Source organism: Protopterus annectens, chromosome 2.part0 (assembly GCF_019279795.1).
Source record: "Protopterus annectens isolate FY-2018-M chromosome 2.part0, PAN1.0, whole genome shotgun sequence".
NCBI lineage: Eukaryota > Metazoa > Chordata > Ceratodontiformes > Protopteridae > Protopterus > Protopterus annectens.
Genome location: NC_056728.1, coordinates 676,232,398 through 676,247,518, shown reverse-complemented (window position 1 = coordinate 676,247,518; position 15,121 = coordinate 676,232,398).

Sequence of the window (15,121 nt, the reverse complement as noted above, 5' to 3'; positions counted from 1 at the left end):
ACCAACCTGGCTAGCGAATCCATTTTGCCTGTGATTGCATGGAATCTACTTACACCTATGAATATACAGGGGAGCATTAAATACTGTGTAAGTGTACAGAAATAACTAACCATGTGGACAGAGACCTATGTTTGCAAACTATATTTACTTTGGCCTGTTGTTCTACCATTTGATCTAATGGACATCACACTTCCTTTAATGTTGTAAATGTCTATGAAATAGTGATAGAATATGCGTTTATCTGCCCTATGAAACTGTCCTAGTTTGCAAAAAAATATTAGACTGCACTTTTAAACATAAATAGTCATTAAAGGCATTAATACACAACTTAGCAATTCAGTCCCACACATCTCCACATACTGTGCTAACCCTACAGCCTAAGACAGTTTAAGGACTATAGATCCACACTTTATGTACTTGCATTGTGTTTACAAGACTTGCACATATTTCAGCAATAATGTCCTGCATCGATCTTACATTCATTAAACTGATGAAAGAAGTTATGGATTATAAAAGACTTCTGTGAATTTTATAATTTAGAGCTTATTAATGCACACATTGCTCAACATTCACACGTACAGATGTATACTGTAAGGTGTCTCCAGAAGCCTTGTGGATAACGGAGAAATGGGTAGTCATCCATGGTCTAAGTGCTATAGGAGTCAATACACCATGACCATGCTAGATGCAAAAATCTGTACTGTATAAGTTACCAAACAAACATGTTTTCAATATGTGATGTTGAATATTACATGAAACACCACCAATATTTCCTATAAAAACAGGCTGCACTGGGATTTTATCCGACACACAGGAAAACACATTATGTTGCCATGTTGCTTAATAAGTTGAGCTAAGGGAAATCATAGCTGAGTTGATGTTGTAACAGCAGATATTATGTAATAGCAGGAAAAGGTTATATGTGTGAAGTCTGTATTAATTTACAGTCATAACCAACAGGCCTACATGATGTTTACACTGGCCCAGTCTAGTTACAGATAACCCCAAAATGCATCTATATGTGAGTGTCAACTTTAATGAGTGGAAGTAAATTTCTTCCATGTAAATTACTATTATTAATACAGATATCCATGGAATACATTTAAAATTCAGACTCACATAGATAGGCTTATTATATATATATATATATATATATATATATATATATATATATATATATATATATATATATATATATATATATAAATGATAATGGAGGTGATAAGGTGTGGATTATGTGATTTACTGCAGGCATCTGCTGGCTAGTGTTAGACCTCTGTGACCCTCCAGCAATGATCCTCTGTGCCTGTCCATTATTGATAGTGCTGGCAGACCTGCCTACTAGTCCAATCAATCCCAGTCCATCTGCAGCACTACCTTGCAATCTGATTCCATATATGTTTATCATCACAAAGTTCCTTATGGGTGCTTGCATCCTGTGCTCATGTCCAGCATGGACAGTGAGCATCTGGGTGGTTTCTTCTTCTGTCCATTTTGGTACTCAGATCTGCCAAAGCCTCCTCTCAGTTGGCCTCCTCATTATTGTGGTTGAAAACTGTAGAAAAACGCCTTCCAAAAAATGTTAACTGAGGTAATACTCAGTTCGCAGGTAACAATGGTATGATAAGAAAATACATCAATATTATATTTTAAAGTTGGTGGATATAGGTTGGTGGAAGACAATTGGAGGACATCAGGCACATGTTACAGGTATTCTTGTTCACGGATACCTATTGGGTAGTTGTGCTGAGCACTGTACACTTACTCAAACCTATTGGTTACTGCACTAATATTCAAGAACTTATGTAGACCTTTGCTGATGGGATTCTAAAACATTGAATGCTAATGAACCTCAATAATTACATATGGTGCAAATGGTACTTCAAAGCCTTGTGTGTGTGCTTAGCTAACTTCACTGTAGGATATATCTGGCTTACAGCTAGCTTCAAGGTAAGCTGTAGCCTTCTACCTTTGAAGTGAAGGATTACATTTTTATTATCATATATCAGTGTTGTCATTATTCTGTATAAAACAACTGGAACATGTTTTCATGCATATGTTGTTTGCAATTCTCTGTTAAATGAGAGAGATGGTTAGATTTAAATAATATGCATACATATCCATCAGTGACAAGGATCTTTTCTCCATATGGAGTTTGTATGGATAAAAATAAACCAGTCTTGGTGATCTACAGATATAGAAGCAATTAAAACGTATGCAATAGCTATTGCAGAATAACCTGTAATGCCTAGCATATGTTTATGGAGATCCACACCTTTCTGTGATTTCTGGAAGTTGTCTGTTCAGTGACTGATTTACGGATATCCTCTAATGTTTATTCTTATAGTAGTATTTGTGAGTACACACAATGTGATAGAGGCAACATTAAGATGGCTTAGAATTTACCTTATATGTTCTGGTGATATGTAGTCATGACTGCATAACAGGTCATTTTAAAATGTTGATGTCTTACTGTCCTACTATCTTACTGTCCTATTTTCTGTATTATTTCCAATGGGTGTGCTGTGCACCACATAATTACAATCACATTTATGATGTCCGTCACTGGCTTTGAAGCTACATCCTACATCCTACATCCTACATTCTTGAGATACAAATGATAGCTGTGTTCAGATGTGCATGCAATTGAGTAACACCACTGCTATAGTACTGGAGCTGTGTCTCACTGATTATGTGTTTGCCCCTTACTTGTCATAATATCTACTGATATGGGTTAAAATCCCACTTCTTCATTATATGATCTGTACAAACTTGTTAAGTGGCTTGATAGATGTACTGATTTTGTCATAAGGATAAGCTATTCAGACATGTTTTTCATGTTCATTCAGATTATCTATACATACCAGTAATATACATGACACAGATTGTTTTACATAGGTATGTATTGTAAAGGAGAAGAGAGCCATTCATTTTGATATATGCTTTTAACATATAATGTCAGTATGTGAGACCCTATGTAATCACTGGCATGCTCATATCACCCTGTCTTCCACATGTTGAACAGAAACAGGACAGATAATTTTTCACAAAGAGAAAATGAAATAATAATCTAGGCTATCTGCCAGCATGGCCACAATCTTCTTGCACAGACGGACAATACTGTCAGAAGTAATCAAGTGTGGATGTATCTGACAAACAGTATCAGTGCTGAGGGTGGTCATAATACAGCAGCACAAGCTCAATAAGGTAGAATAAAACCAAAGTTCATATATAAAATAAAAAAAACATAAACCAACTCAGCAACGCAAACTTAAAATAAAACATTTAGTATAACAACAAAGCTTTTGGGAAAACAACCATTCCTCAGTGTGAACAATTTACAATTAACATCTTCTTTTAAATACATTTCCAAAATAACTTAGCCAATAAAAAAACATCAATCAACACTAGGCAGTACAATTCTTAAAGGACTAGAATGTTCAATTTAAGCACATTTGTCTATACTTTAAAATCGGTCTCAGTGATACTGTCTGATTAAGTCCAGGTGCAGAATCAGCCTATAACTGATGAATCCAATTATATTCTTTTAATTCTAGTTTATTATTTATGTCCCCTCTTCCCAAATTTGATGGTCATAATACAGCCAGGGAGGTCTGTTATGGATGTTATTCTAAAGTGATCTTCCCTGCAGCCAACAGACACTGCCACTAAGAAAGGGAGAGGAATGTCACTGGAGATGGGTTACCCTGCCTCCTGGGTGAGATGGCAATGTTTCTGGTCTCATATCATACCACTAGCCAGGATCATTGGATACCTGGGGAGGTATTGAGGCAGGTGTTCCAGAATGTACAATTCATAGGTTCATAGGTTCATAGGTAGGTACTAGGCTATCTGCCTGAGGGCATTTATAAGCCTAGCCAGAGTGTGTCGGCTGTCGCAGCCCTATTGATTAATTAACTGATCCTCTGTCAAGCAGAGCCAATGAAGTGATCCCAGGGGTGTATTTTTTGTTACCCATCCACTCGTCAAGGTTTCGTTTGAAGAGTGTTAGTGAGGGGCTCTGCCTGATGTAATTTGGAATTTTGTTCCAAAGCATGGGGAGTCTCTGTGACAGGCATCTATCTCTCCAGCATGTTCTATTTATTGTTGTGGCGAGGATTAGCTCACTAGAGCGCATGGCTTGCAGTGACTTGGATTTCTTTAGGTGGAGCATGTCCATCAATTCTGAGTTGGACATGGCTTTGTAAGTCAGGCAGAGATCACCCCTGAGCAAGCGATAAACCACTGAGTACAGCCAAAGTTTTTTCAGTCGGGCTGCATAGGACATATGTTTGAGGCCAGCAATCCTCTTGGTGAAGTACTTTTGTGGTCTTTCCAGCTGTTGGAAGTGTCTTGTGAGGTATATCCCATATGCAGCACTGTACTCTATGATGGGTCTAATGAGTGACGAGTAGAGGGGCACTATAACCTCTTTATTTCTAGATGCGAGCCCTTTAGTAATTAGATGGGCCACATAGAAGGATTTCCTAACTACTTTGGCAATATGATTGTCAAAGGAGAGATTACTATCTACCTGGATCCCCAGATCTCTTTTTACCTCTTCTGTATTAAGGGGGCTGCCACTTATGTGGTAATTCGTGGGTGTTTTGTTTTTCCCAAATGGGATGACTATGCATTTTTTGGCATTTAGCTTGAGGCCATGACTTTGACACCAGGTGTCCGTCTCAGTAAGGCCCTTTTGGAGGTTGTCCGTGTCAGCCGGAGAGTCAATTATGGCTCCCAGTTTGCAGTCATCGGTGAAGTTGGTTAGCCATAGTCCTCCTGTGTTTGCCTGTACTTCTGAGAAGTATATGCCGAACAGTAGGGGTCCCAGGACCGAGCCTTGCGGGGCACCACTTGTGACTGGTTTAGAGTCAGACCTGGAGCCCTCTATTCTTACCGTGTGAGTTCTGTCTGTAAGCCAGTTGGCAACCCATCTCGTGATGTAGGGGTTTATGTTCAGGCTGGTGAGTTTTTCTTTAATACCCGAGTGGGGAATGGTGTTGAAGGCCTTGGCGAGGTCAAAGTAGGCTGTGTGAACCACCTTTCCCTCATCTATGGCCTTGGTGACTGTCTCGAAGAAGTCAACCAGGTTTAGTAGGCATGATCTGCCCTTAACAGAGCCAAACTGGGATGGGTCAGGTGTTTGGAGGTTCCCAATGCCTGTTAATGAGTTCCATGATGATGCACTCCATAGCCTTGCAGACCAGGCTAGTCAGACTTATGGGGCGATAGTTACCAAGGTCAGTTGTGGCCCCTCCTTTGTGGAGAGGAATAACAGTTGCTGTGCGCCATTCTATAGGCATGTAGCCTGTGAAAAGGCTGAGGTTTAACAACGTGTTTAGGTGGGGGGTTAGCTCGTTCTGTAGTCCATGCAAGACACCATCTGGTCCCATTGACACTGTGTTTTTGGCTTTTGAAAGGGCTGTTTTCACCTGTGCGTCTGTGATTTCTGGGACACTACATTTTTCCGGTATTGTTGTGGGCCCTTTTGGAGGTGAGAAGGGGTGAAGTTTGCACTGAATCTATCTGCCAGGATGTTGGCAATATCAGTAGGTTCAGTATAATTTGTACTATTTTGCACTAGTTCAGTGCATATCTGCGAGTTGACACTTAGATTCTTAACATAGCCAAAGAAGGCTTTGTGGTTATCTTTTGAATCCTTGGCTATTTTTCTTTCTAGGTTAGCCTTGGATGATTTCATGAGGGACCTTAGTTTCTTACTGATACTGATCAGGGATGTCTTTCCTTCTTGGGATTTGCTTTTTTTCTGAACTACTTTCCTCCTTCTATTGTATAGCCTGTTTATTGCAGGGGTCCACCAAACTGGTCTCCTTCTCTTAGAGGAGTGAGTCTTGATTTTGCTAGAGATGGCATGATCCATGCATCCTTGTAGGTGCTTATGGAGTGCATTTGTAAAGGTTTCTGCATCTTGGGCAGAGTTATCCTTTAGCGTGGGGGCTGTGAAACGTACCACCTCTGTCTTAAATAAGGTGAAGTTTGCTTTAGAAAATGCTTTTACTGTGGTTTCCTTAGTTGGGGGTGGTGGTGGGGTATGGACATCCAGAGTGATTAGTTTATGGTCTGATCTAACCAGTGATGGGTTGACCTCCAGTGTGGAACACCTGTCACCCATGTTGGTGATGACCAGGTCCAATATGTTTTCACCTCTGGTAGGGGAGTTTACCAGCCGATCCAGGGCATTTGAGTTGATGAATTCCAGGAACCGCTGGGCCTGGGAATTTGTACTTGAGTAGTTTTCCCAGTAAATGGTAGGGTAATTGAAATCACCCAATATCAGGGTGTTCGGTAGGACCTTCATGTTTTCCAGTGTATCCAGAAAAGTGGAGTGCTGGTCCTGGGTCATGGAGGGTGATCTGTAGCAGGCTACAATTTGCATTGCAGATTTGCCCGATGTTAGTTGCACATGGATGATCTCAGAGGCATCATGCTGCGCCACTAACCTGGAGGTGTAGGTATCCTTGATGAATATGGATACACTCCCTCCTTTTGTGTTTCAGACTGTGTTCTGTGGCCGAAACGTGTGGTATGTGTTGTAGCCCAGTAGTGATGGGGTGCTCTATGGAGCCTTGAACCAGGTTTCAGTTACTGCACAGATATCGATGTTCTCTATACTGAGGAGTGCTTCGAGTGCATCCATTTTGAGATTTAAACTCTTGGCATCGAGTAGCATAACCCTCCATTTTTTGTTGTTTGTGCTGTTTACGGAGGTGGGTTTGACTTTTGAGTCTTGCCTAAAAAAGGCACTATGGGGGCAGCAAGAGCCGTGGCCAGTATTCAAAAGCCTAGGTGCGACAGGTGCAAGCCGTCTCTTGTGAAGCAATGAGGCTTGTCAAGCATGTCGCCCCAGGCTAACAGACACTGAATCCCCTTTGAATGACACCAGAAGCATAGCCAATTGTCACCTATTACTAGTGTGTTAGATATGTTATTTGGCCTTAAGGGCTGTGATTGTGCAGCACACTGATTTTGTGTTTTATGTGTTGTCTGGTTTGTGATGGGAAGTGCAGTTTGTTTGGGTATTTGCTTTGTAGGTCTCTGATGCTTTTGCAGGTTTTTATTTAGAGCCTCTGAGTATGATTTTGTGTATTTATGTGTATTTTTTGCCAGTGCTGTTTCAGTAGGTCTGTGTGCGGCTGGAGGTGTGGTGCAAGTGTTAACCTTCTCCTCTTGACTGTCTGTTCCAGTCTTGGGTGGAGACAGCTTAGCTTCCAGTTTGGCTGTATAATTGCATCTCTCACATATGTTAGTGTTTTGTGGTAGGAGGAGTGGGTTGTATGTGTACATGAGGCAGTTGTAACATTGCCTCGGGATACCCGGATTCACCAGCTAGACTAGAGAGTGCACCTGAAATTGCCCTTTGGTCATGCCTGAATAGTAGGGTGAGCTGCTTAGTCACTTGGTTGGTGAGGGATGAATAAAGAGCCTTGCCCTGCTGGGCAATCAGTGTCAGGGTATATTAGTGCTTGCTATTAGGTCTGAGCAAGTGCTGGGCTGTAAGATGCTTTTTGAGTGCTTAGGTTGAGAGTTAGACTAGTTTCAAGGGAAAAACTGAAGAGGAGACTTAGTGGAGCCAGGAATAATTTAACTGTAGCTAACTGGCACTGCCCGGTGCACAAAACCGTGCAAACACAGTTTTTATAGTAGGAAAATGAAAGAGATAGAAACTATCCCAAAATGGCCAATAAACTACTAACTTCTAGGCTGGAACCACTCCTCCAGGGACAGACAGGTTGCTCAAAGCTCCCCTCTCTCACAGGTGAACAGAGAAACTTCCTTCTATCCAAGTAAGGTATGGGCAACACAGAAACTAGTATCACAGCCCTGAATTCAGCACTAGCCTGAAAACTGGACTATACTAGCTTAGAAAGGCAGGAAACAAGGATTTTTTTGTTTGTTTTTTGAAAAGATAAGGGGGGGATTCAGTAATACTCCGTGTAAGACTAATTAAGTCTTACTCGGAAACGGCAGCCTAAGAGTATGATGTCAGCGCACCATGCATATTCATGAGGGCGCACTGACTCAACTCCAAAGCTAATACGGAGCATGTAGGAGTGCAGGGGGCGTGGCAGACTGCCAAGCAGTCCAATCATCCACGCCCCTGCAAGTGCCTAAATCTGCAAATGTCAGCAGATATGAGCGAGTCCGCTCAAATGTGTATATCCCCAACACTACACTCCCCCACATTCAAAACCCCTGTACAAATGAAATAAAATGTAAAACAATTTTTTTTATTATTCCCGATATAGCTGCCCATATTTGCATGTGTGTGCGCGCGGGTGTGCCCATTGCTTAGCTACAGTTAGCAGTTTAGACATCGAAGAGGATAATAAACCACTTATATGCAAATTAAGCCAAATAGCAATAGCGTAGTGGTAGAGCCTTCACACAAAGAGGAGGCATTCCCGGTTCAAGTCCCACCACTCCCCTTTCCATTTTCTGTAGGAAATCTGTGCATAAAAATAATTCCTGACATTTACCTTTTAAATTTTATTAAAATGCATTGAAATGGCCTATGTAGTAGTGAACGATATTTTAAATATATATAAGAAGGTGAAACGGTCACGCATACCAATGAATGCATAAGTAACCTATCTTAAGCAATCTGAAGCACTGCTAAGTAACGTTTACCAGTATCAAGCACATTTAAGAATAATTGCCCATAGCTAAGCACTGGTTTAACTAGTGCAATGGCTTTGTGTGTAGCTGCGCATCGCGCCAACTAGAGCAAACAAAACATGTTTGCAAGAAGCTGCGCACCGCGCTAACTAGCGTAACGTCGGGCAACGTTGGGCAATGTAGAGCAACGTCGGGCAAAGTTGAGCAAAGTTGGCTAAACAAAGCCACACCTCCCAGCCGGTCAGGCCAGTAGTAAAATAAAAAGCAATGACAGGCCTCGAACCTGGGGTACTATGCACCATAATCAAAGTACTGAACCACTAAGCCATGACAGCTTTTGCTGTTCATGCAGTGTCAACATACATATACATATTAATGAAAGTTTACTCAGTGCTAAGCAGGTGTGTACTCAGCTGAGAATTTTCAAAACCGGCCAATCACAAATAAGTGCGGGAAATGAGGCATATTTACGCTCCATAGGTGGGAATAATTGCCATAACTGGTTGTAGCTCCCATCTGCAGACAGTATGGCCGGTGTTGGAGAGGGTTCTCGTTTTTGAGCGCAACGGTGGGGCATTGAGGAGTCAAAAGTGGTGGTTTGGCTCCTCGTCCATCATCATGATGCAAGACTCCTGCAGAGCCAGTTCCAAGGCACTGAGTACAAAGTGGAAGCCTGGAACTGTCTAGCACATGATCTCACCAGTGCCACAGGCATCCCTCAGACTGGTGAGCAGGTCAGATACCACTAAGCAGACCTGAAGAGATGGAAGCAGGACCAACTGAACCAATGCATACAGGAGGCCCGTGGGAATGACAATGCCCCACTACTGAGTAGGTAGCCATGGAATGGAGTATGTAAGAATTGCTACTGTAGTCTATACAACAGACATGTATGTCTCAATATCCCTTCATTTACTTCACAGCTGCAGATGTCCGTGCTGCGAATCAGCAAGCCTATGCAGATAGGCTGCTAAGGCTGTGCCACCAGGCAGGTTAGTAATTATTCTGCATGTACTGTTATGTAAAATAAGTGAGAGAGCCTGAAAAAGAGTGTTGTAAACCATTAATAAAGGTATAATACATCTTGAATATGTCTTCTTCATGCACTGTAATATCAAATAAATGAGAGAGCCTCTGGAAAAGTGTGTAATGTAATTAATAAAGGTATAATTCCTGGAGTGTGTCTGTGTCACTTACTTCGAAATGTTGTTGTACTCTTGCATTATATAAATAGTACTGTTGTATTAAGCTCTGTCAACCCACACTTGGCCAGGTCCATATAAAGTGGATGAAGGGAGTGCCAGTAGCTGTGAAGCATATATACAGTCCTCAACTGCTGGTTAATGGCTGGCATGCATAGGTAAATCTGGCACACGGGTAGCTTGTTAATGTGTTCCCCAGAAATGTCAGTGTGCTGCTAGAAATGTAGGGGGCTGTAGAAATATAACTGATAATGTCACCTGAACACATCCAGATATGTAGATATATAAATATAAACATCTGCATCCTGGACAGTTTGTATGTCAGATACAGGTCAGGTATATAAGGAACTAGCCAAACCCATTTCACAACTTAATGCATGTTGCCTAGTGTAATAATACATGGAGGGGATATACACCTGCAGTCAATAGGAATGTACTGTAAACTATAGGTACATATAAGATGTTAATGGAGGTATCTTTTTACACCCTACTGTATGTGCATAAACAATGCAATTCCACACCTCAATGGGTATGTCTAATCTCAAAACATTTGTTGGGACATATGTCCTATTGTTTTTTAAATATCTGCATTTACTTTGATGCATGTGCCCTGTTCAAACATCACAATCTTGGTGGCCTGTTGCCACAATCTGCATGCTGTTGGAATGTCCACTGTTGTTCTATATATGCATGTGTTATGCTTGCTGTTCAACTGTTGGAACACTGGTGTGTTGGGTTAATAGGAATATTACTGCATGCTGTTACAACTAATTTGGAATGCTGTTGGCTCTTACCAACCCATATTGTCATTAAATCCTACTAAACATAGAACGTATGGAAAGGCCGGTCCCAGCGGACCCACATGTCCCACCTCAGCTGGCGATGGCACCTGGCACCAACAGGTCAGGTGCCCAGCCTGGGACCTCCTTCTCTGTTGGCTCTGTGCCACCTTCTGGTGGAAGCGCTGCAGGGGATGGGGTTTATCCCCCCCGTGCAAGCATGGCCGGAGGAGGGCCACCTATCACCCTCCGAACGGTCCGGGCTGTGGTGCGTAGGGAGATCCAATGTTCAGTCGCTGATATTCTACGCCAGCTCAAGGCAAGAGTGGTGTGACTCACGGGTGAGCCTTCCCCTCATACGCAGCCCCAGCACAGCCACCCTCTGGGCTGTGAAGGTGCAGTGGTGACTGCCCATGGGTGGGGATCTCAGTTCCACTGTTGCCATCTGTGGGCTCATGGGCTTGCGATTTCCAAACATCCTTCACCATCAATGGTGTTCACCCACCCCATGTGTCATATTCCACCCCTGTATGTGTCTTGTTTGTCTTGTCTGTGTACCTCCCCAACCTACCTCCCCAAATATACCTACTTCCCCTACCCCACATTCCACTCTCACCTGAAAAAACAGTCAATCTGCTCCCACAAAAAAATTACGCCCCATAAATAGCTGCCCATTTTGCACACATGTCCGCTGGACACATAAAATGAAATTTAATTAGCAGTACAACATACGTTGTTGTCCTCACCCTTCTCTCAGGGGTTGAAGGTTTCAAAATTCCCTCCGAATTCCTAGTATATGCACAACTGTTGCTGTTAAAGAAATGGGCAGCTATGGACCTTCCCTACACCTGTCCTGCACACCCCTAGCTGTTTTCCCTACTGTCTTTCCCTCTTTGTGCCCCTTTTTCACCACTTTCCTACCTCCCCATTTTCTTTTCTTTCAAAGAAATTAACGCGGAGCTTAGCAGGAGTAAGCACTCTTAAGCAGTCGTTAGCAGGTTTTCGCTAGTGTGCGCATGTGTGCGCTTAGCTAAGTATTGCTAAGCATCGCGCAAATCAGCACAAACATGCTTACAACTGCTTAAAAGTGCCTTAGTTAACCTGCATGTGAGGGCCCTTGTTGTGCTCAGCAGCAAAATAAAACACCACTGTCAGTCTCGAACCCCGGACCTTGGACACACTAAACTGCATGAAGTACCACTAAGCCACAGTAGATATATAGTAGGTTGTTGCTGAAATATATATCATGCATCAGAATGAGTGACTGTAAAGGAAAGATAGGAATGCCATAATACAAAACTTGTTCTGTGGAACTTTACCGGCAGTTGTGGAATTGCATTACATGACTGTGATAACAGAACCAGCCATTCTAGCAGTAAATAATGTTACAGCAGCACTTTACAACCCCCACACAGTATCATAGCAGGACAATCCCCACCCAAACGTACAAAATACCTGTGTGTTCAGGGTCCAGCAAGGATTTAGGTAGACATACTCAGTACTGGAATTGTCCAGTTTTCATGAGCATCCTGTGATAATGTCAACAAAAAATAAAGCACAAACTGTGCAGAAGTGAGTACATTAATATCCACAGTATAGCTGTTCCCAAACAGTTCATGTGCCAAATGAAAACATCTCAATAATTATGTATGTATGGCAGCTAATTGTATAAGTAGAAAAGAAACTACATACTCCCATGTATCTTGTGTTAGCATTTGTAGGGGTGAGTACAATTCTATACTGTCAACTGTGTACTGGAAGTGGCAACATTCAGGTCTAAGTACAACATTCAAATCACTGGCTACACCCCTAGCATCAGTTAGAAGAAGTATACCAACCTTCTGACTTACACAAGGTGTCCACAGCAAACAAACATGGTCCCCACTTTGGAAAGCTGAAAGGGCTACACCTACCTGACTTAGCAATTTATAGCACGGGGTTGCTATGACAGTGAGTACTGCAAGTACCACACAGCAGGCTGCATGCAATTGCCAAATGGTGGCCACCAATTGGTGCAGAGGCCATCACATGCACATGTGCAGATACCTATAAAAGCAGTCTGTACTTGCTGTCCACACATGCAATCATTTCATTGCAGGTATGGAGGGAAAGAGAGAGAGAGAGAGATGCATGCACACAGAGGCAGACAACAGCAGCAGCAGCAGAAATAAAGAAAAAAGATCAAAAGGAAATATATTGAAAGAAAAAGTAATATATTGAAAAAAAAGATAAAAAAGAATATATTGAAAACAAATTAATATACTGGAAAAAATATATATTGAAAAAATATATATATTGAAAAAAATAAAAATATATTGAAAAAAATATATATTGAAAAAAATGTATTGAAAAAATATATTGAAAAAATATATATTGAAAAAAAAAGTATTTTGAAAAACAAATATATCCTGAAAAATAAATTAAGATATACAAAACAACATCAATTACAAAAGACACTTGAAGCATCAAATATGAACAAATACAAAGGAAAGGTATGTAACAGCTATGTATTTACTGGCATGTAGCAGATGTTTATGAAGAGTACTCTACATAGTTTGAATCATCCATATGTGGCAGCAGTACGTATCAATGCACAGATGCCCTGCATAATTACTGGCATGGAGAAATGAGTGTGTAGCTGTGTGCAGTGGGATGTGACTGTGACATATGTAGTTCAGCATTACATGTCAAACATCTGATCCATGTTATCTCTGTTCTGTACAGTAGTGTGTACAATGTCTATTTGGGGGAGTAGCCCATATGGTTATGTCAACATGGATGTGACAGAGTAACAAATGCATGATAGCCATATTAACGTGTAGCTTAGCATTGGCAACAGCTGTACCAGGCTAGTATGCTAATCTAGCATTTGCAGTTATATATACACCCTCTAATATTACTGTGTGCTCACATGTGACACCTGTTCATGTTGCAGCAAGGCCCAACAGGTCAGCCGTGAGGTACACAAACTTACAACAGTGTGTACCTTGTGTGTGTATGGCACACACATACGGAGAGATCTGTCTCTGTCAGATATATTAGCATCTGTACATGTGCATAGAGCAAGGGACATACTGCAACTGTTTGTGAAGGGTGGACATATATATGTTGTTGAAGGTTGTTATGTGCATATTTCTATGTAGGTTGTAGTGTGTGGCAATCAAAACAGCATACAGTGCTGGTATATGACATGTGGTGGTTAAACATTGTGGGTATGATTCGTCAGGTCTGCAGTGTTGCAGCCAGTGAGGCCTGCTAAAGCTACATGGGCTGAGAACAACTTCAATGCATTCCGCTCAACACTGTGCAGTATTGTGACATAACTGTATATCTCACAACCTTCACATAATTGATATCCCCACCATGAAAGGTGGACTGTATATGTGCCTATATGTAGCTCTATATGTACATCAATGGATGTTTATATGTATGTGTGTATATATATATATATATATATATATATATATATATATATGTAGAGAGAGAGAGAGAGAGAGAGACAGGGTCATATTTACTGCAACAGATGTTTGGTGACAATGCCATGGACTCACGCTCAATGTTGACACTGCATTGGTATCCCTTCTTGCAAAAACTGTGTACCCATTAACTACCACATAGGTGGTAGTCTACTTAACACAGAAGGTGTAATAAGAGACCATGGGATACAGGTGGACAGTAGACTCCCCTCTGATGATCACAGTGCCACACTAGTCATGTCATCTGTCTACGTGGCACACGTCATCACAAAAGTTGTGTCATCCAGGGAAATATAGGTCAGTGTTCCCCTCTACTCATCACACATAAAGCCCATAATAGAGTACAATGCCCCATGTGGTATGCACCTCACAAGACATCTACAGCACCTGGAAATGACACAGACATACCTCACAAAGAGTAATACCGGCCTCAAACAGATGCCCTATGCAGACCGTCTCACAAACCCACAACTAGACTGTGTCGCATACCGCCTACCCAGAGGTGACCTCTGCCTAACATACTAAGCTATGTCAAACCCAGAGCTGTTGGACATGCTCCACATAAACAGATCACAATCTCTATGAGCTACATGCTCTAGGGACCCAAACCTTTTGACCACAATAAACAGCACATGCTGGAGGGATAGATTCCTATCTCAGAGACATCCCATACTCTGGAACAAACCAACTATCCAGAGCAAACAAAGCTCCTAATTAGCAGTCATCATAAATAATCCTGAAGATTGTATGGGAGATAGTGAATACACCCAGGCAATCACCTCTGTGTCTCTGCTTGACAGGGCCACGTGAAATGTAATTACCTGTGTGTCAAAGGCCAGGGTAGTGTATGGCTAGTCTTCTATAGGCCCAAGGGCCAATAGCCTCTTACCTACCTATGAAGTGATACACACTCACATGTACTTGTTGCAATAATTGCTATGTGAGGTTGACTGAGTGTGATAGTGAATGTGTTGGTGAATGTGTCAGAGTTCGGTATATGTGTGATAGCTTAGTGGGAAACTGT